This window comes from Schistocerca serialis, chromosome 2 (assembly GCF_023864345.2).
Source record: "Schistocerca serialis cubense isolate TAMUIC-IGC-003099 chromosome 2, iqSchSeri2.2, whole genome shotgun sequence".
Classification (NCBI taxonomy): domain Eukaryota; kingdom Metazoa; phylum Arthropoda; class Insecta; order Orthoptera; family Acrididae; genus Schistocerca; species Schistocerca serialis.
The window spans coordinates 663,433,680-663,456,620 of record NC_064639.1 but is presented as its reverse complement, the minus strand read 5'-3'; the positions used below and the strand labels follow the sequence as shown (position 1 = coordinate 663,456,620).

Below are 22,941 nucleotides of genomic sequence, written 5' to 3'. Positions count from 1 at the left end.
TCCTGGGGTCAGATACATCACATGATCACACTGACAGAACCACAGGCACATAGACACAGGCAACAGAGCATGCACAATGTCGGCACTAGTACAGTGTATATCCACCTTTCGCAGCAATGCAGGCTGCTATTCTCCCATGGAGACGATCGTAGAGATGCTGGATGTAGTCCTGTGGAACGGCTTGCCATGCCATTTCCACCTGGCGCCTCAGTTGGACCAGCGTTCGTGCTGGACGTGCAGACCGCGTGAGACGATGCTTCATCCAGTCCCAAACATGCTCAATGGGGGACAGATCCGGAGATCTTGCTGGCCAGGGTAGTTGACTTACACCTTCTAGAGCACGTTGGGTGGCACGGGATACATGCGGACGTGCATTGTCCTGTTGGAACAGCAAGTTCCCTTGCCGGTCTAGGAATGGTAGAACGATGGGTTGGATGACGGTTTGGATGTACCGTGCACTATTCAGTGTCCCCTCGACGATCACCAGTGGTGTACGGCCAGTGTAGGAGATCGCTCCCCACACCATGATGCCGGGTGTTGGCCCTGTGTGCCTCGGTCGTATGCAGTCCTGATTGTGGCGCTCACCTGCACGGCGCCAAACACGCATACGACCATCATTGGCACCAAGGCAGAAGCGACTCTCATCGCTGAAGACGACACGTCTCCATTCGTCCCTCCATTCACGCCTGTCGCGACACCACTGGAGGCGGGCTGCACGATGTTGGGGCGTGAGCGGAAGACGGCCTAACGGTGTGCGGGACCGTAGCCCAGCTTCATGGAGACGGTTGCGAATGGTCCTCGCCGGTACCCCAGGAGCAACAGTGTCCCTAATTTGCTGGGAAGTGGCGGTGCGGTCCCCTACGGCACTGCGTAGGATCCTACGGTCTTGGCGTGCATCCGTGCGTCGCTGCGGTCCGGTCCCAGGTCGACGGGCACGTGCACCTTCCGCCGACCACTGGCGACAACATCGATGTACTGTGGAGACCTCACGCCCCACGTGTTGAGCAATTCGGCGGTACGTCCACCCGGCCTCCCGCATGCCCACTATACGCCCTCGCTCAAAGTCCGTCAACTGCACATACGGTTCACGTTCACGCTGTCGCGGCATGCTACCAGTGTTAAAGACTGCGATGGAGCTCCGTAAGCCACGGCAAACTGGCTGACACTGACGGCGGCGGTGCACAAATGCTGCGCAGCTAGCGCCATTCGACGGCCAACACCGCGGTTCCTGGTGTGTCTGCTGTGCCGAGCGTGTGATCATTGCTTGTACAGCCCTCTCTCAGTGTCCGGAGCAAGTATGGTGGGTCTGACACACCGGTGTCAATGTGTTCTTTTTTCCATTTCCAGGAGTGTACATCTATGGCGTAAAAAACAACATCAGATTCCATCCGATGATGACGGCTGGAACGAATAAGGAAGAAAGATTACTATTTAATGTGCCGTCGACAAGGAGGTCATTAGAGACGTAGCAAAAGCTCGGATTAGGGAAGTACGGGGGAGTAAATCACTCGTGCCCTTTCAGAGGAACCATCCTGCCAAACTATTTAGGGAAATCACGGAAAACTTAAATCAGAATGGCCAGAGGCGGGTCTGAAGGGTTGCCTATCTGAGTGCAAGTTCAGTGTGCTAACCACTGCTACATTGGTGGCTTGAAACCTGTAGTCGAAATTTAAAGAAAAGTAAAAAAAATGGTTCAAATGGCTCTGAGCACTATGAGACTCAACTGCTGTGGTCATAAGTCCCCTAGAACTTAGAACTACTTAAACCTAACTAACCTAAGGACATCACACACATCCATGCCCGAGGCAGGATTCAAACCTGCGACCGTAGCGGTCGTGCGGTTCCAGACTGAAGCGCCTTTAACCGCCCGGCCACTCCGGCCGGCAAAGAAAAGTCACTGAAGCAATAAATCGCTGATATTTTTCTGTGTCATTTAATCGGCCGCCGTCCCGTATGAACAAAGTGTATTTTTGTAACGATATTTTAAAGCAAAAAGCGTAAAGTAATAGTGTATGCAATTACACTACTGGCCATTAAAATTTCTACGCCAAGAAGAAATGCGGATGATACACGGGTATTCATTGGACAAATATATTATACTAGAACTGACACGTGATTAAATTATCACGCAATTTGGGTGCATAGACTCTGAGAAACCAGTATCCAGAACAACCACCTCTGGCCGTAATAACGGTCTTGATACGCCTGGGCACTGAGTCAAACAGAGCTTGGATGGCGTGTACAGGTACAGCTGCCCATGCAGCTTCAACACGATACCACAGTTCATCAAGAGTAGTGACTGGCGTATTGTGACGTGCCAGTTGCTCGGCCACCATTGACCAGACGTTTTCAATTGGTGAGAGATCTGGAGAATGTGCTGCCCAGGGCAGCAGTCGAACATTTTCTGTATCCAGAAAGGCCCGTACAGGACCTGCAACATGCGGTCGTGCATTATCCTGCTGAAATGTAGGGTTTCGCAAGGATCGAATGAAGGGTAGAGCCACGGGTCGTAACACATCTGAAATGTAACGCCCACTGTTCAAAGTGCCGTCAATGCGAACAAGAGGTGACCGAGACGTGTAACCAATGGCACCCCGTACCATCACGCCGGGTGATACGCTAGTATGGCGATGACGAATACACGCATCCATTGTGCGTTCACCGCGATGTCACCAAACACGGATGCGACCATCATGATGCTGTAAACAGAACCTGTATTCATCCGAAAAAATGACGTTTCGCCATTCGTACACCCAGGTTCGTCGTTGAGTAGAACATTGCAGGCGCTCCTGTCTGTGATGCAGCGTCAAGGGTAACCGCAGCCATGGTCTCCGAGCTGATAGTGCCTGCTGCTGCAAACGTCGTCTAACTGTTCGTGCAGATGGTTGTCTTGCGAGCGTCCCCATCTGTTGACTCTGGGATCGAGACGTGGCTGCACGATCCGTTACAGCCATACGGATAAGATGCCTGTCATCTCGACTGCTAGTGATCCGAGGCCGTTGGGATCCAGCACGGCGTTCCGTATTACCCTCTTGAACCCACCGATTCCATATTCTGCTAACAGTCATTGGATCTCGACCAACGCGAGCAGCAATGTCGCGATACGATAAACCGCAATCGCGATAGGCTACAATCCGACGGTAATCAAAGTCGGAAACGTGATGGTACGCATTTCTCCTCCTTACTCTAGGCATCACAGCAACGTTTCACCAGGCAACGCCGGTCAACTGCTGTTTGTGTATGAGAAATCGGTTGGAATGTTTCTTCATGTCAGCACGTTGTAGGCGTCGCCACCGGCACCAACCTTGTGTGAATGCTCTGAAAAGCTAATCATTTGCATATCACAGCATCTTCTTCCTGTCGGTTAAATTTCGCGTCTATAGCACGTCATTTTCGTGGCGTAGCAATTGTAATGGCCAGTAGTGTGAATATAGTCCAGGCCACCCTTCAGGTCAATACAGAGCAGCAACTCGAATGTCTATTGACCCAATAAATGAACAAACTGCATCCGGGATGGTTTTCAGCTAAGTCCACAACTTCTCAGCCCTTATGTGTCGACAGTCTGACTTGGAGAACAAGCCCATCTCACCAGGTGTCGGCCTTCTTATCCTCCTTGGTTTAGTCCCGCGTTGCCAGGTCCTAAGCTGACCACTCTTTGCTCATCGTGTATCCGAATCTTGTTCCTATGGTTTGTAGTCATACTGCCAGTTTAACCTGGGATAGGAATCTAAGAATCGTTTATTTTGTTCAATTTAAATTATTGCACGGTCCAGTCACAATATTGCGATCATCGCCAACTTTCGACGTCAGCGTGGAATAACCACTCACAGACGGCAGGTGGCAGCACTAGCAGTGGAAGGTATATAAGGTGTGTCGGGGGGCACGAGGAAAAGAGTGCAGTTGCTAACGTAATGCAACAATTGAGTGATTTATCTGACGTCCAAAGGGGCATGATCATTGCCTTTCGGTCCAAGGGTTGAAGCATTTCCGAAGCGGCTCAGTTTGTAAACTGTTCGCATGCAACCGTGATTAAAGTATCCGTGCATGGCAAGATGGAGCTATACAAATGCGGTTTCAAGGCAGCTGTGGTGCACCATGGACCATAGATGAAAGGGGTGAGCGACAGCTGCGGAGATGTGTACGGGTGAATAGATATGCAGTTGTTGTGTAACTGACCGTTCAGATGAACCAAAAGGCTTAGCAACAGTGCCTCCTGAACGACCGTTCAGTGAACGTTGCTGCGTATGAGCCTCTGAGCAGGCGCCTGGTTCACGCACCTATGCTGACAGCCGTTGGTCGACGGTGAAGGCTGGAATTTGCGTGCCAATACCACAACTGGACGTCCGTGAGTGGCTACAGGTGATCTTTTCGGACGAATCATGTTTTATGCTTCACTGGCGTAATATGTCTAAAAGCAAACATCCTGCAACAATCGTCGGAAGGACGCAGGCCGGGGAGAGATCCTGATGGAGAATGTTTCCATGGCATTTCGTGGCTTATCTCGTGGTTCTGGAAGCCACAGTGGATAAACACAAGTACTCATCTATCCTTGGGGACCATTTGCGCCCCTACATGAAGTTTGCTTTTTCCTCAACACGATGGAATCTAACAGCAGGACAATGCAAAGTTTCCCACATCACGCACTGAACGTGCATGGTTCGAAGAGCACCAGGATGATTTACGGTACCCCTCTGGCCACCAAACTCCCTGATTTAAACCCAATGGGGACTCTTTGGGACCACCTCGATCGGCCTGTTCGTGCAATGGATTCTCAACCGAGAAACCTACAGCAGCTGGCCACGGCAATGGAGTCGCCATTGCTCCACATCTCTGACGGTATCTTTCAGGAGCTCACTGACTCACTTCCTGCAAGTCCGCACTGCAAAAGGTAGTTATTCAGACATCTGATAGGTGACCACAGCGGTGACTGGGCAGCGGTTATGGTATACAAGGTGTACATAAAGTCCGGGAACACTTTCAGTTATTTATTGCACAAGAAATAAACATTGTACAGATGTCATACATATTGCACTTTGAGGAGAAACTCTGAAAGCTTTTCTTTTACAAACATTCGATATGCGAACCATGAGTGACCCGGCAGACGTCAATAAGATAATCGAATTCTTGCCATACCCGTCCCAGCATGGCATCGTCGACTGTGGCAGTCGCTTCCCGTATTCTTCCAGAGCTCTGCTACATCACATGGTAGAGGCGGTACATACACCAGATCTTTAATGTATCCCCACAGAAATAAGTCTCACGGAGTGAGATCTGGTGATCGGGGAGGCCACTTCATGAAACAGCTGTCCCCTTCCGTAGCATGGCCGATCCACCGATGCGGCAGCTCCGTGTTCAGGTACCAACGAACTTCACGATGAAAATGTTTGATACCTTCTGTCGGAGGACTTTCCACACTGTCAATGGAGCCATTTCAAGTTCACGGGATGAACGACGCACCGATTACTTTAGACTTCTTATGAATGTCTCTCGTACGCACTCCAAATTCAGTTCACTCACACTGGGACGTCCGTTTCTCTTTGCCAGGCACAAGCAACCCGTCACAACGAATTTGTTGTGCCGGTGGTAAATGGCCTTCCTTGTTGGTGGCTTCGTACCGTACTTGGTTCCAAACATCCGTTGAACAGCTGTAGCACACTGGTTTTTGTCGAACTCCAACACAGAGAAAGCTCGCTACGCACCTGAACTCGCCATGTTTGCAACTAGTGCTGACTATCGGAAAATTACCAAACTACGCTGTGGCGGTATGCATGAAAAAAAATTCATAGTTTCTCTTCAAAATGACATATGTATGATAAATGTACACTGTTTGGTTCTTGTGCAATAGATAATTGAAAGTGTTCCCAGACTTTATGTGCACCTTATATTTCTGAGGCTTGGCTGGAGAACAAGTCCGGCGTTGGCCTCAGTAGGTACAGGGACACTGTCTAAATGAACACACTGGCTGGCCCGTTGTTGATCCCATGTGCGTATTCCATCTGTGTGTCACTTAATGGTTCAAATGGCTCTGAGTGCTATGGGACTTAACATCTATGGTCATCAGTCCCCTAGAACTTAGAACTACTTAAACCTAACTAACCTAAGGACATCACACAACACCCAGTCATCACGAGGCAGAGGAAATCCCTTACCCCGCCGGGAATCGAACCCGGGAGCCCGGGCGCGGGAAGCGAGAACGCTACCGTACGTGTGTGACTTACATTAGGTTTCTGAGATACTGGATTGAACGTATTACAGTTACACTACACGACCGAGTGATAACCAGATGTAGACCTTATTTGCTCCCAAGAACGCGTATTGTATCCTTTCGGATGTTTACAACTTTGAGGTGGGTGTTTTAGTCAATTTTAAGGACGAAGGTGGCTTGGTGCAACAATGCGCCAGGAAACCACCTCACGTAGGCGTAGGACTCCCAGCAATCTGCACAGTGCCTATGCAGAAGCAGTATCCATGGACTCAAATGACCTGCGACGTACCCGAATCTGCGATAACAGTACTATTCGTAAATGTTTCCTGTTCTCGCTGGATCAGTGAACACTTTCACGAGCCTATAACACACCCTTTTGGTAGCCCCGAAACTACTTCGGAAGAGCGCTCTGCATTAAAAAAGTTATATGCTGTCCTCTGAAAGAAACACATCGTTTTCACCAAGTTATTAGTTTCAAACAAGTAGGGGAGAGACTTCTACCTTGGCACACTTTTCAGATTTTCATCTCTAGCCAGCCCTGAAACAGAAGTTTTATATATTTTCTTATTCCGTTTTTATTTTTCAGGCACTTTCTGGAATTACAAGATTTACTCTGGAAAACTGAGGTTTTTCCGCATGTGAAAACATGTTCCATAATACCGCATGGTCATGTATTTGGGAACACATATTCGATTGATATTTAATAGCGTTGCAACTGAGAAAATCTTGTCAATACTCTATTTAATAGTTTGTTACACTATTACTCAACTACACACCAATAATAAGCAAGTGAAATAAAATTAAGGAGAAGTATTATGGAAACCCCTTTTCACGTTAAAAACATTTTGAAATTGGCAACTAACACACGTTTTCATTTCCAAAAGAGGAAAAATTGTTAAGGCACTAAAGAAACCCAGTTCATTTGTAAATATCATGTGTTCCATGGTTGTTGCCATTCACGGCACAAGATGGAGCACGACCGACGAAGTATGACTCAAATGTCCACATGTTATGTAAATGGTTCTAAAAATACACTCCTGGAAATTGAAATAAGAACACCGTGAATTCATTGTCCCAGGAAGGGGAAACTTTATTGACACATTCCTGGGGTCAGATACATCACATGATCACACTGACAGAACCACAGGCACATAGACACAGGCAACAGAGCGTGCACAATGTCGGCACTAGTACAGTGTATATCCACCTTTCGCAGCAATGCAGGCAGCTATTCTCCCATGGAGACGATCGTAGAGATGCTGGATGTAGTCCTGTGGAACGGCTTGCCATGCCATTTCCACCTGGCGCCTCAGTTGGACCAGCGTTCGTGCTGGACGTGCAGACCGCGTGAGACGACGCTTCATCCAATCCCAAACATGCTCAATGGGGGACAGATCCGGAGATCTTGCTGGCCAGGGTAGTTGACTTACACCTTCTAGAGCACGTTGGGTGGCACGGGATACATGCGGACGTGCATTGTCCTGTTGGAACAGCAAGTTCCCTTGCCGGTCTAGGAATGGTCGAACGATGGGTTCGATGACGGTTTGGATGTACCGTGCACTATTCAGTGTCCCCTCGACGATCACCAGTGGTGTACGGCCAGTGTAGGAGATCGCTCCCCACACCATGATGCCGGGTGTTGGCCCTGTGTGCCTCGGTCGTATGCAGTCCTGATTGTGGCGCTCACCTGCACGGCGCCAAACACGCATACGACCATCATTGGCACCAAGGCAGAAGCGACTCTCATCGCTGAAGACGACACGTCTCCATTCGTCCCTCCATTCACGCCTGTCGCGACACCACTGGAGGCGGGCTGCACGATGTTGGGACGTGAGCGTAAGACGGCCTAACGGTTTGCGGGACCGTAGCCCAGCTTCATGGATATGGTTGCGAATGGTCCTCGCCGATACCCCAGGAGCAACAGTGTCCCTAATTTGCTGGGAAGTGGCGGTGCGGTCCCCTACGGCACTGCGTAGGATCCTACGGTCTTGGCGTGCATCCGTGCGTCGCTGCGGTCCGGTCCCAGGTCGACGGGCACGTGCACCTTCCGCCGACCACTGGCGACAACATTGATGTACTGTGGAGACCTCACGCCCCACGTGTTGAGCAATTCGGCGGTACGTCCACCCGGCCTCCCGCATGCCCACTATACGCCCTCGCTCAAAGTCCGTCAACTGCACATACGGTTCACGTCCACGCTGTCGCGGCATGCTACCAGTGTTAAAGACTGCGATGGAGCACCGTATGCCACGGAAATCTGGCTGACACTGACGGCGGCGGTGCACAAATGCTGCGCAGCTAGCGCCATTCGACGGCCAACACCGCGGTTCCTGGTGTGTCCGCTGTGCCGTGCGTGTGATCATTGCTTGTACAGCCCTCTCGCAGTGTCCGGAGCAAGTATGGTGGGTCTGACACAACGGTGTCAATGTGTTCTTTTTTCCATTTCCAGGAGTGTATATAGTATTTTACTCATTATAAAATTCTGTACCTGAAAGATTAACAATATTTTCCAAACAGTTTTAATATAGTATACAGAATTGAAATCTGCTGAGCGCAAAATATTTACAAATGCTGCACAAAACACAGCCTCATGTCCAATAACAACAAAAATTGTAGAAAATTGCGGAAACTGCTTATGGCGGTCTTCGTGTGATTCTAAAACGAGCCGCTAAAGTGAAGTACCGATCAAAGAACCACGTTGTTCCTAGTTACACTATCCTCTAGGTACAACATTCTCCCTTACTTTAATAAGAGCTACAGGTAAGTTTCGAGATTTAGCTCATTTTAATGTCAACAAGTGGGTGTGGACACATCATAGCCGTAAATACAAAGCTGGACATAAAAATTGCAACACGAAGCAGGATAGAAGATAACGAAGTTTGTACGGACAGTATTGTAGGAGGAAATAGGATTAAATTTATTGGTGATTTGTGGCAGACAGAGCGCGAAATTTAACACGCAGAGCTTCCAGCTCTGGCAGCCACAATGGCTCTGATCCGGCTAGGCATCAAGTCAAACTGCGCTTGGACGACAGATATGGGTGCTTCATTTCAAGGTGTTTCAACTCTGTGCCACAATTCATCAATAGTAGTGGAGTGGCTGGTGAGTGAGGGAGTGCTAGTCTGTCAGCAGTCCATGACCAAATGCTTTCACTGGGTAAAAGATCTAAGGAACAATCTGATCAGGGCTACAGTCGGATAACCTTTGTATCGAGGTAGGTCAGGACAGCATGGCCGTTATCTTGTTGAAAGATAACGGCACGGAGACCTAGAATCTAGGGCACAGCCACCGGCTTGGGCACACCAAAAAGCTATAGTTACACGAAACATAGGTGATCGTGTTGTGTACCCAACAGCATCATATAACACAACAAACAAGCACCGGGGCTGTATGAGGATGACGACTGCATTATACTAACGCTCGTTTTTCTTCTAATCTCTGCAAACGGATGCCTCCAACAGATACTACGTGCAGTACCAGGACACTTCTGGAAGGTCGAGGTGATGCCACTCTGCGTCCAATGTCCTCCTGGTCGCTCCACGGTGAAAGCGTGTTGTTGTTCCTGGCCATCTGGGAAGTTATTTACTATGGTACGCAGAATTTCCGGTTCGTATTGATCCTAACGAACTCCCAAAGAATGTTGCAGAAATTACAACATCCGGCGTTTCATAAGCAGACTTCTCTTGAATATCATACCAGACTCGCGGGTATTGGGCATTGACTTCCGCTCACTTAGAATAAAATGTAATCATGGCATTCCCCATAACGAAATTGTTGACCGCTTCGCTAAGACGGGCATTAAGGAAGGACAGTTCCTGCCAAAACCGATCCCTTGCACGTATTTCAACTCGATGGTGAAGAAAGCTGCTTATTACCAGTGGAACTGTGAATGGCACGTATCCCAGCAATATGAGGGAGGCCACCTGGCGACCATAACAGCCGAACGTCTCTTCTCGGCCATGGCTCACCTCGTTTAGGTTTAGTCGATGTGATGTGACTTCTCGCATCCTCATGTGGCTAAGACACGGGTGTTACCCCGCCCATCTACAGTGGTTGGAAATCATCGCCGTAATCAGAAACCAACGGTGCTTGCGGATCTGATCCACGTCATATTGGCGTGTACCAAGTACTGTGCTCAAGAACTTAGTTGCGAGGCGTTACCCTCACCATGCAAGTGCAACTGCTTTACTCGCGAACTATTTGAAACAAGAGCGGCATTCAGCTTTCACCCATAAGTTGTGTGGATATTGTCCTCCCATGGAACAGCTTGGTTCGAAAACTGTAACGTCTGTTTGCGTTTTTATCTTGCATTAAGAACTTATCTTTATGAACGACGCCGTTGTTCAGTCTTCAGTTATAAGTTGTTGTGGGTGTCATTATCCTATGGCAACGGCCACACATTACGAACTCATTTATGCAATTCACACTCTTTTCGTTGTTCTATTGTGAAAACTAAAAAAGGGCTCTGACCACCATGGGACTTAATATCTGAGGTCATCAGTCCCCTAGACTTAGAACTACTTAAACCTAACTAACCAAAGGACATCACACACATCCAAGCCCGAGGCAAGATTCGAACCTCCGACCGTAGCAGCAGCGCTGTTCCGGACTGAAGCGCCTAGAACCGTTCGGTCACAACGGCCAGCTTGTGAAAAATTGTACTGGTGTAACGTGGCACTGTTGTAACTACTGCTAGCTGTGTGGTGTTAGTCTTTTAGTGTTTGTATTTCACATTGCTAGACATGTGGGGACGTTGAGAACATTCATGGCGTTGAGTACGGATCTCCAAACTCGCTCAACAGTCGGAGTTCGACAAACGCCAGCAGCAGTGTCGCGGAACGATAAAGCGCAGTCTAGATAGGCCACGGTCCTGCCACTGTTGAATCCCGACACGTGCTGCTAAACGTTTCTACTCCTTACACGAGACATAACACGACATTTTCACAAACGAACAACACACAAATGTGATTTCAGAATGAGTAAACCTCTGCTTAATTTTTCTAAGTGCTAATCATTTTCATGGCCAAGCAATGTACAGTTGACTGTTGATGCCAACCGCTTGCTGGTGTTGCAACTTTAATTACTAACAGAGCATACGTCAATAGTCACACGCACTGCACAGTTACATATGGCAGAGTCATCCGTGGATACAACCTTAGAATAGAGCCAGAAACCAAGGGGTGCCTTTCTTGTTCTTCCTTTCCTCCATGTATGTATTCATGAGCTGAGTGCTTTTGCATCATATTTCATTTCTCTGTCTCTTGCCTCAATTATTTACTGCACCCAACTTGTCCAGCAGAGTATGCTGACTATCCGAATACTGTCACGCTCACCTGAATTTTTCCTCGTGCTTCCTTCACAGCTAATGAGTTTATCTTGGCAAATTTTCCATGTAATTCTTTCTTCACATGTCCATTCAATACATAATTATAACGAGTTTTACGAACCGGTGGCCGACCGTTGCGGTCGAGCGGTTCTGGGCGCTAAAGTCTGGAACCGCGCGACCGCTACAGTCGCAGGTTCGAATCCTACCTCGGGCATGGAGGTGTGTGATGTCCTTAGATTAGTTAGGTTTAAGTAGTTCTAAGTACAGGGGATTGATGACCTCAGATGTTAAGTCCCATAGTGCCCAGAGCCATTTGAACCATTTTTACGAATCGGTTTAGTATTCTGTGCTAATATTTTGCTTATTCTGGGGGTTGGTCAGACTTTCATCTCCATCAAACCTTTTTATGACCGTAAAGAAGACACGTTAAATTGTAGACAGGCACAATTAAAAGACACTGACATGAAGCTTTCGGCCAAAGCCTTCATCATAAAGAAGAGATGCACACCATTCATACACACAAGCAAGCACACCTCACACACACACGACCGCCGACTCAAGCACCTCGGGTCGGAGTCCCGACTTGCTGGAGTTGGCGGTCGTGTGTGTGTGAGGTGTGCTTGCTTGTGTGTATGAATGGTGTGCATCTCTTCTTTATGATGAAGGCTTTGGCTGAAAGCTTCATGTCAGTGTCTTTTAATTGTGCCTGTCTACAATTTAACGTGTCTTCTTTACGGTAAGTAGCAATCTGTTTTTTCCTACATTGTGATATTCCTACTTGGAGTTTGCATTACTTGAAAGCTTTCTATGAGTAATACAGTGAATCGGGGCTTGTTCAGGTACATCAAAACCTGCCTGTGAGTGCTAATTCGGAAATGGGATTGAAACAGAATACCACGACCAACAGGACCATGTCTAGCAAAGCACAGTGGAGTTCAAAGCAATCTTCAAGTTGATGGCTGACTTTGTCAAAAACAATTTAGCTTGTTGACCCTAATTATCTCGATGTCACCATTAACAGGATTTGAAACAGAAGTCTGTGTGAGAGGGACCTGTGTGGTCAGTCTTTTGAAGAATAAGTAACTACGATGTGCCGCCCTCTGCGACCTCTCACCGAGTTTCCAATGAATCTTACTCGAGGTTCTCTAATCTGTCACCGTTGCTCATTACACGAAATCTTTGAAAAGGAAGATTTAGTACTGACCGTAAGATTATGGTATTCAGTTCTATAGCAAGTTTATATCCAGAATTAATTTTTAAATATCCTAAAACTGAGCTGTAAAATTAATTGTCAATAATTAACAGCCGGCCGAAGTGGCCGTGCGGTTAAAGGCGCTGCAGTCTGGAACCGCAAGATCGCTACGGTCGCAGGTTCGAATCCTGCCTCGGGCATGGATGTTTGTGATGTCCTTAGGTTAGTTAGGTTTAACTAGTTCTAAGTTCTAGGGGACTAATGACCTCAGCAGTTGAGTCCCATAGTGCTCAGAGCCAATAATTAACAATAACTGTTTCAGAATTACTGTAACAGAATGATATTCCCTTCTGCCCCTGACTGGTGCTATAAATAGAAATGTCGGCGTCATGAGGCTGGGTGCGTGATGATATCTGACTGGTGGTTGCATCAGCCAGGAGAGCTGGGAGCGCTAACCCGCGCTCCATCCAGTCTCAGGGTGGCAGCGAGAAGCTGCGCAGTCGTTTGCAGTTCCATCGCTGCCGTGGCTGTGAGTGTGTTTCGGCGGCTACATCTCAATGTCGACGTTACGGGTATTCTTCAGCTCGATACAAGCAACCTGGTGACGTAGGTGTGCTTCTCCTAAGCCTGACTTCTTGTTAGAAGTCTCCCTGTGATGGATCGTCCTTGTAAAGAACCAGTGGATACAGCGAGTGCGCCTTCTTTTTTCTTTCGTTATTGATCTAGGTGTTCGCTATAGAGGAGTAACAACAGTTACTGCGAAATACGTAGGATCGATGCTGCAAAAAGGTTTGTAGGTGGTAACAAATGCTCTTACTGCATACATTATCGAGAAGAGAGTATGGAATTTTTGGAAACTATTACGAGTAGAACAAATGTAAAGTTTAGGCTGATACTTTATCGCCTCCTGTATCATAGAATTTCACTCGATACTTACACAAATATGTCTTTTTTGGGATAAAAATTGCTTTCACCCTACTTTCAGTTTATTAGTTCCTTGGCCAAAAGAAGAACGTATATTCATTTCCTCCTGGAGAATTTAACTAGAATGAAACGTCCACTTAAATTATAACAGGAGTTGTAATTACATTTGAAGGGTGGAAGATAGACAATTACGTTTTCTGACGATCGGCTTTGCTTTCTTTGGGTTTTTCGATGGAACTGGTCGTTAAGGTAGTATTATCAGTTATTCAAACCTGGTATGCTTATTGTTACCAAGAATGCACTTATAGACTTTCTTAGATGTCTGTATGATACGTACCATATAAATTACTTATTTCTACCATGGCTAATATTTCTTTAGTGCCTATATATTGAGTAATAACATCATATGACTTCTTTGAATCAGGAATTTCAACAGAAGAAAATTTACATCCCAGTGTGTTTGAATTTTCGATGTGATACGCATTTATCTCTCTCCCTAAAAAGTTATTTCCAGATGAAACAAGTGATTCACGTAAAGGGACGGGGCGGATTAAATTTTGTTGTTTCCTCATTTAATACTTACTTCATCCTTTTTAAAGAGCAGTGCTAAGTTGTAAACTATCCACGCCAGCAGGAACAGCGGATAGTTATGTTTGGTGCTTTTCCTTGTTACCATACAAATAAGTATCGCATGAAGATCTCAGCCTGCTTGTGTCGTAAGCGAACTATCAACTTGGAATCATTTACACTTCCATTAGAAATGGAAACCTTCGAAGGGAAAGATCATAATAACAGTTTAGAACGTCGTGTTATGGTAAGCATACACCCTTTTTCTGTTGGTACTTCGTACCCCTTTCATTAATTTTCTCACAGCCGCTGCGACGTTACTCAACATTTAGTCGAGAGCGTGCAGTCTCATTTCAGAACTAACGACGATGTAACATATGAAAGAAAATAATTTTATTATTTTGAAAGAATCGAGTGGCGTCTTTGAAGAGCATATTCATATAGGTTTTCATGGCGGTAAGTTCTAATTGTTACCTCCCGTACCCGTATGTTACTATAACAAACGTTGCGGAAATGAATACATTTGTTACTTTTAACAGCAGATTCCCTATATACGTAAGTTGCGTAAAAACATGTAGTCAGAGCGCCATTATAATATTAAAGAAGCTTTTAATATCTCAATAACCGCTAGAACAATGTTGGCTTAGCACTTTCGAATGGTTTGTAGTGATATGAGCTGAAAAGTAATATTTTACATTACGTACACTTTCGCTAACATACTACGGCTGTTGATTACGTTTTTACATTCGATTCATCTACCTAGACGTTGCTATTTACTCTCACTCCTTCCCATGCCATGAAACCACCACGTCAAATGTTTTGTGTTGTTATAAACATACAGACAGCGCACATTTAACGAAAAAAAAAAACAGTAGGTTGACAGTCTAAGAAAACGCTGAGTTGGTGTATGGGCAATTGTAGGTAAGTAATTTGTACTATCTGTAAATGAAAAGAGTATTTTCTAATTGTGAACAGAATATCTGAGATAGGATTATGAACTAATCAGTCACCCATTGTTGTGGACAACAAGAAATCGTTCTCAGGCAGTTAGTTTATAAAATTATAATATGTAATTACCAGAACACGGTAGCCGAAAGTCATTAGGACATGAGAGAACACTCGTAAGATATTCATCCATTTCTGTCAATTGTGACTTCATCTTTTGGCTGAAGGGCCTTTCGACTGATGACCTCAGAAGTTAAGTCCCATAATGCTCAGAGCCATTTGAACCATTTTTTGTAGGGCCTTTCTTGCGGAAACGGTACGTCTAACTACTTTTTGGCGAGCATTGAAGGAAACAACGATGTACGTTACGGTGCGTTTTCACTTCAATGATAATGCATCTTTTCTTACAGATGAGAAAACTGGTTTGACGTTTACGGAGTATGTACTTACAGGAGTAACGACATCAAACTCCAATCGCTGCCTGTCGTGTTTGAAACGTGTCTGTTCGTAATGCAGTCATTGTCGCGCCAGCACGTGAAGTTGTCTTTCCTCCCCGCCACCAGATGGCAACTCTGGACCGGTCGTGGGTCCTACCATGTAGAGGGCGCGTGCGCCAGCCTCTAGGTCAACTTCTCCCCGAGCACGTGTAGGAACACGCGCTGTTCACTTGTGTGGCTGTGCTGTTGTACACTCTGTGTTTCACAAGGCCGCGAGTTGCCATCTTAGGGTCAAGTGCATATTGGCCATCCATAGTGCTTGTTAGTTATGACTTCGTCTTCCACAGCCTCGCACTTTTTTTTTCGCGGGTTATAGACGCTATCTCATTGCTGTCGTAAATGAACGACGCAGTTCGCGTATAACCAGAAGGAAAAGAAGCAACAATATGCTGATACGAAAGGATGTGCAAATAAGGAAAGTCATAGAGTGCTTACTCAAAAGAGGTCGCACTTTTCTTGCTATGTCATGTAGTGGTGCGTCGTAGAACAGATTGGTTCAAAGCGATACGAGCCAGTGGTGCTAGTCTCCTTTGATCTCGGTGCGTAGGAGTGTAGGGATATAGGAGGGATAGTCATGAGCTTTTATCACATTGAAAAAATAAAGTTACATAATTAATCTTCTGTTTGTTCCCAGGTAATATGTCTACAGTCGCTGTACATACTGAAATCCCCGCCACAGTTGCCTAGCACGGCGCTAGATGCCACAAAACAGAATAGCGCAGTTCATCTCACTTCATCAGCGGCGTGCGCCACGTTATTTGGTTCCTCTAGCGCCATACTACAGCACTGTGACGGCGATTTCAGTGTATGCCAGGGTGGCAGATTTGTACCTACCAAAGAAACAAAAAGTTATGTATCATTTATTTTGAGATGATAAGAAAAACTTGAAAACCATATTTTAAATGTTGATCGGTGTTTTATGGACGCTGGAAAAACATTTAGTAGTCACGATATAAGGTAACTGCTTTATTTACCGTTTTGGATACGCTCGTCTGCAGAAGAATGGAGAATATTAGGTCAGGAAGGAGAACTTCAAAAAGGCAGCATGGGGCATGTGAATGTGATACATTCCAAAAGTAACAAACCAGTTACGTTTTTGAATGACACATTCACATGCCCCAAGCTGCCTTTATGAAGTTGTTCTTCCTGACCTGATATTCTGAAGACAAACGTATTCGAAACGCGTAAATAAGGCAGTTGCCTTATATCTTGTGACTGTTAAGTACTTCTTCAGCATCCATAAAAGCAATGTACATTTTAAATTTCGTAAAATGGGCGCTTACCTCCTGCGTGACTGCTTGTCACGTCTTGACTTTAACACTACCATTCGTACACTAAGAAATCTGAACGTAATACTGTTGATGGTCAAGCGAAGTGTGTGCTCCCAGTGACGAAGGTAATACTGTAATAATATGCGTTGTGCCAGCCGGCCGGTGTGGCCGAGCGGTTCTAGGCGCTACAGTCCGGAACCGCGCTACCGCTACGGTCGCAGGTTCGAATCCTGCCTCGGGCATGGATGTGTTTGTTGTCCTTAAGTTAGTTAGGTTTAAGTAGTTCTAAGTTCTAGGGGACTGATGACCTCAGCAGTTAAGTCCCACAGTGCTCAGAACCATTTGAACCATTTTTTTTGCGTTGTGCCGCGGGAAGAAACTGATGAAGGTTGTAACACTTCCGTGAAGATATAGCGGCAGTGCCACATTATTTCTCCAGTCGACCACTCATATATATTCTTTCAGTAGCATGTTATGAAACGGATTATAAAGGCTTTAATTGATAAAAATAATTAGGGATGATAAGATGTATCACTTACTATTAGGATTGTTCCTTCATCAAAAACCGATTCAAACAACAAATTTAACTTTAAAAAATCCCATATGCCACAGCAAAAAGTTAACTTCTTCACACTGAAACTTGAGACACAATGGAAACGTGGGTCGAGTAATTAGATTAATACAGATGAAATTTTTCCCGATTGTGTGAAACACATGCATCTAACCGCGTCTGTTGTTTCAAGGAGTGATGAACTGGGCTGATGCAGATATTACGCACGACGGCAATCGTAATAATTCGCAAACTATTGTCAGCTGGGGTGGTGGTTTTTAACTGATGGATTCGGCTTAACCAGCTATTCCTCTACATCTGTTGATACTCAATATCAGGGCAAACTGAGACGTCAGCTTAGAATATTCTAAAAATGTATGTGCCGGTAGTAAATTATGTAAGGCGTGAGGATAAAAGATCTACATATGGTGTTTATGCACTCAGGGCAATCAAAAAACGGAACACTAAGTATAATCTCCTACAGTACGTACCATTTTTCTTTCTACAGACGGAATACGAAAGGTTAAGTAACAAAGACGCCCTGAGCAATCAAATGGTTCAAATGGCTCTGAGCACTATGGGACTTAACATCTGTGGTCATCAGTCCCCTAGAACTTAGAACTACTTAAACATGACTAACCTAAGGACAGCACACACATCCATGCCCGAGACAGGATTCGAACCTGCGACCGTAGCGGTCACGCGGTTCCAGACTGAAGCGCCTAGAACCGCACGGCCACACCGGCCGACCTGAGCAATCAGCAACACTATCTGTTTCAAAATACAACGATGTATTAACGGAAACGCTCTTCATTTAGTCGAGCAAAACTTAATTTTTTTTATTTTTCCGTCGTTTACGAATCATATTTGAAGGTAAAAACCCAAATTGATAGTTTTTTTCAGTGTTTTTCCTCGTTCTTGCAATATTGTTATAAGCAGAACTCAAGAAGAAGTACATAGAAAAAAAAGGATGTCATTTGCGAGAACATTTCTTCCGTTACAGTTATGAGAAGGCGATCATCCAAAGCGATTTTTTCGTTTTTTTCTGCTTATCTTGTTCGATCATAAACAAGTAACAATGTGAGACTAATTTTCGAAGAACATACGAAACATTTCTACCATTGTAGTTTGATTTCACAGTTTCCATCTATAGTTATTGGAGAATGACTTTACTCAAACCCAGATTAGTAGCTTCGTGTTGGTACAAATTAAATAGATCGTCTAAAATCGTTAACAGCTCTATTAATCGACTCAATTTTGCTGCTCACCTCGCCAGCGAAGACCGGGCATTGCAGTCTATGTGTTCGTGATTTCTATTCTATGAAGGCCAACGCTGATATGCGTGTTCTTGTCCAGCCCCGCATTACTCAACCTTTTTCCTTTGGGGCACACCAGAAGACGATGCAAACTTACGGGACATCCCTAAATGTGGCTTTTACCCAATGCAACAAAGCAAACACCCTAAGTACATACAGTATATTTTTTTTACTATGCGTATAATCACGTAAACAGATAGGCGATTTCTTGCAGACTGCTCTACTCCAAGAAACGATTTGGTAATAATATATTTGTTGATGTACTGGTCTTCAGTCCTGGTTTGATGCAGCTCTCCATGCTACTCTATCCTGTGCAAGCTTCTTCATCTCCCAGTATCTACTACCCCCTACATCCTTCTGAATTTGCTTAGTGTATCCCTCTCTTGGTCTTCCTCTACGATATTTACCCACCACACTGCCCTCCAATACTAAATTGGTGATCCCTTGATGCCTCAACACATGTCCTACCAACCGATCCCTTCTTCTAGTCAAGTTGTGCCACAAACTTCTCTTCTCCCCAACCCTATTCAATATTTCGTCATTAGTTATGCGATCTACCCATCTAATCTTCAGCATTCTTCTGTAGCATCACATTTCGAAAGTTTCTATTCCCTTCTTGTCCAAACTATTTATCGTCCATGTCACTTCCATACATGGCTACACTCCATACAAATACTTTCAGAAATGACTTCCTGACACTTAAATCTATACTCGATGTTAACAAATTTCTCTTCTTCAGAAACGCTTTCCTTGCCATTGACAGTCTACATTTTATATCCTCTGTACTTCGACCATCATCAGTTACTTAGCTTCCCAAATAGCAAAATTCCTTTACTACTTTAAGTGTCTTATTTCCCTCAGCATCACCCGACTTAATTCGACTACATTCCATTATCCTCGTTTTGCTTTTGTTGATGTTCATCTTATACCCTCCTTTCAAGACACTGTCCATTCCGTTCAGCTGCTCTTCCAAGTTCTTTGCTGTCTCTGACAGAATTACAATGTCATCGGCGAACCTCAAAGTTTTTATTTCTTGTCCATGGATTTTAATACCTACTCCGAATTTTTCTTTTGTTTCCTTCACTGCTTGCTCAATATACAGATTGAATAACAACGGGGAGAGACTACAACCCTGTCTCACTCCCTTCCCAACCACTGCCTCTCTTTCATGTCCCTCGACTCTTATAACTGCCATCTGGTTTCTGTACAAATTGTAAATAGCCTTTCGCTCCCTGTATTTTACCCCCGCAGCCTTCACAATTTGAAAGAGCGTATTCCAGTCAACGTTGTCAAAAGCTTTCTCCAAGTCTACAAATGCTAGAAACGTAGGTTTGCCTTTTCTTAATCTAGCTTCTATGATAAGTCGTAGGGTCAGTGTTCCAACATTTCTACGGAATCCAAACTGATCTTCCCCAAGATCGGTTTCTACTAGTTTTTCCATTCGCCTGTAAAGAATCTGCGTTAGTATTTTGCAGCCGTGACTTATTAAACTGATACTTCGGTAATTTTCACATTTGTCAACACCTGCTTTTTTTGGGATTGGAATTATTATATTCTCCTTGAAGTCTGAGGGTATTTCGCCTGTTTCATACATCTTGCTCACCAGATGGTAGAGTTTCGTCAGGACTGGCTCTCCCAAAGCTGTCAGTAGTTCTAATGGAATGTTGTGTACTCCCGGGTCCTTGTTTCGACTCAGGTCTTTCAGTGCTCTGTCAAACTCTTCACGCAGTATTATATCTCCCATTTCATCTTCATCTACATCCTCTTCCATTTCCGTAATATTGTCCTCAAGTACATCGCCCTAGTATAGATCATCTATATACTCCTTCCACCTTTCTGCTTTCCCTTCTTTGCTTAGAACTGAGTTTCCATCTGAGCTCTTGATATTCATACAAGTGGTTCTCTTTTCTCCAAAGGTCTCTTTAATTTTCCTGTAGGCTGTATCTATCTTACTCCTAGTGAGATAAGCCTCTACATCCTTAAATTTGTCCTCTAGCCATCCCTGCTTAGCCATTTCACACTTCCTGTCGATCTCATTTTTGAGACGTTTGTATTCCTTTTTGCCTGCTTCATTTACTGCATTTTTATATTTTCTCCTTTCATCAATTAAATTCAATATTTCTTCCGTTACCCAAGGATTTCTACTATCCCTCGTCTTTTTACCTACTTGATCCTCTGCTGCCTTCACTACTTTATCCCTCAAAGCTACCCATTCTTCTTCTACTGTATTTCTTTCCCCCATTCCTGTCAATTGTTCCCTTATGCTCTCCCTGAAACTCTGTACAACCTCTGGTTTAGTCAGTTTATCCAGGTCCCATCTCTTTAAATTCCCACCTTTTTGCAGTTTCTTCAATTTTAATCTACAGGTCATAACCACTAGATTGTGGTCAGAATCCACATCTGCCCCTGGAAATGTCTTACAATTTAAAACCTGGTCCCTAAATCTCTGTCTTACCATTATATAATCTATCTGAAACCTGTCAGTATCTCCAGGCTTCTTCCATGTATACAACCTTCTTTCATGATTCTTGAACCAAGTGTTAGCTATGATTAAGTTGTGCTCTGTGCAAAATTCTACCAGGCGGCTTCCTCTTTCATTTCTTACCCCCAATCCATATTCACCTACTACGTTTCCTTCTCTCCCTTTTCCTACTGCCGAATTCCAGTCACCCATGACTATTAAATTTTCGTCTCCCTTCACAATCTGAATAATTTCTTTTATTTCATCATACATTTCTTCAATTTCTTCGTCATCTGCAGAGCTAGTTGGCATATAAACTTGTACTTCTGTAGTAGGCGTGGGCTTCGTATCTATATTGGCCACAATAATGCGTTCACTATGCTGTTTGTAGTAGCTTACCCGCATTCCTATTTTCCTATTCATTATTAAACCTACTCCTGCATTACCCCTATTTGATTTTGTGTTTATAACCCTGTAGTCACCTGACCAGAAGTCTTGTTCCTATGTTCTAGATATTTTATGTGCAGACGATTAGAAGACATTAAAAACCTCGCGACACACTTTGACATGTATTCGGGACAGATGAGTGTACCGCGATACGGCGCTTGAGAAACACTGGTCTAGTCCACAGAAGACATAGAGCCGTCAGGTGCACACCTATTGCAGTACTTCACTGACGATCCAACAATATGACCCGTTACGGCCGCGCGGCTATGACGACAATCCTCCCGTGCTGTAGTCACGTTGTACACTCCGCCATTGTATGGTCATCGTGCACAACCTTCTTACAACTACTAATTCCACATGATGTGCAAATCGATTTCCTGGGGATCGATATTCTGCTCCATTTGATATCTCTCACAGGCTTATAATGTGCCCTTTCACGTCAGTTAGGATCATTGGCAGTTGCTTTCATATTTTTGCTTCGGTTAATGACTTTTCATTGTCTAATGAATCCTGAGCTTTCCTGTCGCAAGAGGCAGTGCTGTTGGGTCTGCAGGTACATCATCTCTTCCGTCTTAATCACTTCTCTCTGACACTGTTCTGTACATTCTCCAAGTTCGGGTTAACTTGGACCATCTTTGTGTATGTTGCGATTTTGAGAAATGTTAATGTATAGTGTTTCCGCCCGCGTAAGTTTGTATAACACTTCTTCACCTGCGAAACAATGCCATTCATGTGTAACTACAATAAATGACTGTGCCACAGAGCTGATGAAGTTCAGCGACACTTTTATGAGACGTCTAACAGGAGAATGTTAATATACATATGACACCACAGCACGTATCGTAGATTTTCCAGTGGATAGTGCATGGATGAAAGCTATCTACAATTCTTCAAAATTATGAGACAGAAAGCTGCTCAGCACTTACATTACGGAGACCTAACCTCGCCCTCACTACTAGGTGGGTCCTTCTCATTCTGGGGTCTCAATAACTTGCTCTTCCTTTTTAACCTTCCATGACTCCTCCTCCCTCGTCCCTCTCTCCTCCCCGAGGAAGGAACTATGTTTTTCCAAAAACTATGTAGTGCGAGACGAAATGATTGTGAATTGTGTAACTGAATCAGGAAGTCGGTACCAGCCCGTTATTCACCTAGTCGGATGTGGTAAACCGCCTAAAAACAACATCCAGACTAGCCAGCACACAGACTCTCGTCGTTAATCAGCCGGGAGTGCCTCCCCGAA

At 45.0% G+C, this 22,941-nt stretch overlaps 2 protein-coding genes across 4 annotated transcripts in view; one reads left to right on the top strand and one right to left on the bottom strand.

Annotated features, from left to right (window-relative positions):
* Positions 1-22,941, bottom strand: part of LOC126457743 (tyrosine aminotransferase) — a 205,346-nt gene that overhangs the window by 115,889 nt on the left and 66,516 nt on the right. The gene's annotated exons all lie outside the window — the stretch shown is intronic.
* The window catches only part of LOC126457744 (uncharacterized), a 76,077-nt gene continuing 66,341 nt past the window's right edge, over positions 13,206-22,941 (top strand). Inside the window, exon 1 of one of the 3 annotated variants that reach the window (XR_007585517.1) lies at positions 13,206-13,329. The gene's annotated coding sequence lies outside the window, so the exon portion shown is untranslated. Of the gene's footprint in view, positions 13,334-13,395; positions 13,416-22,941 lie in introns of those variants that run through there. The other 2 variants (XR_007585519.1, XR_007585518.1) reach the window with 2 other exon arrangements.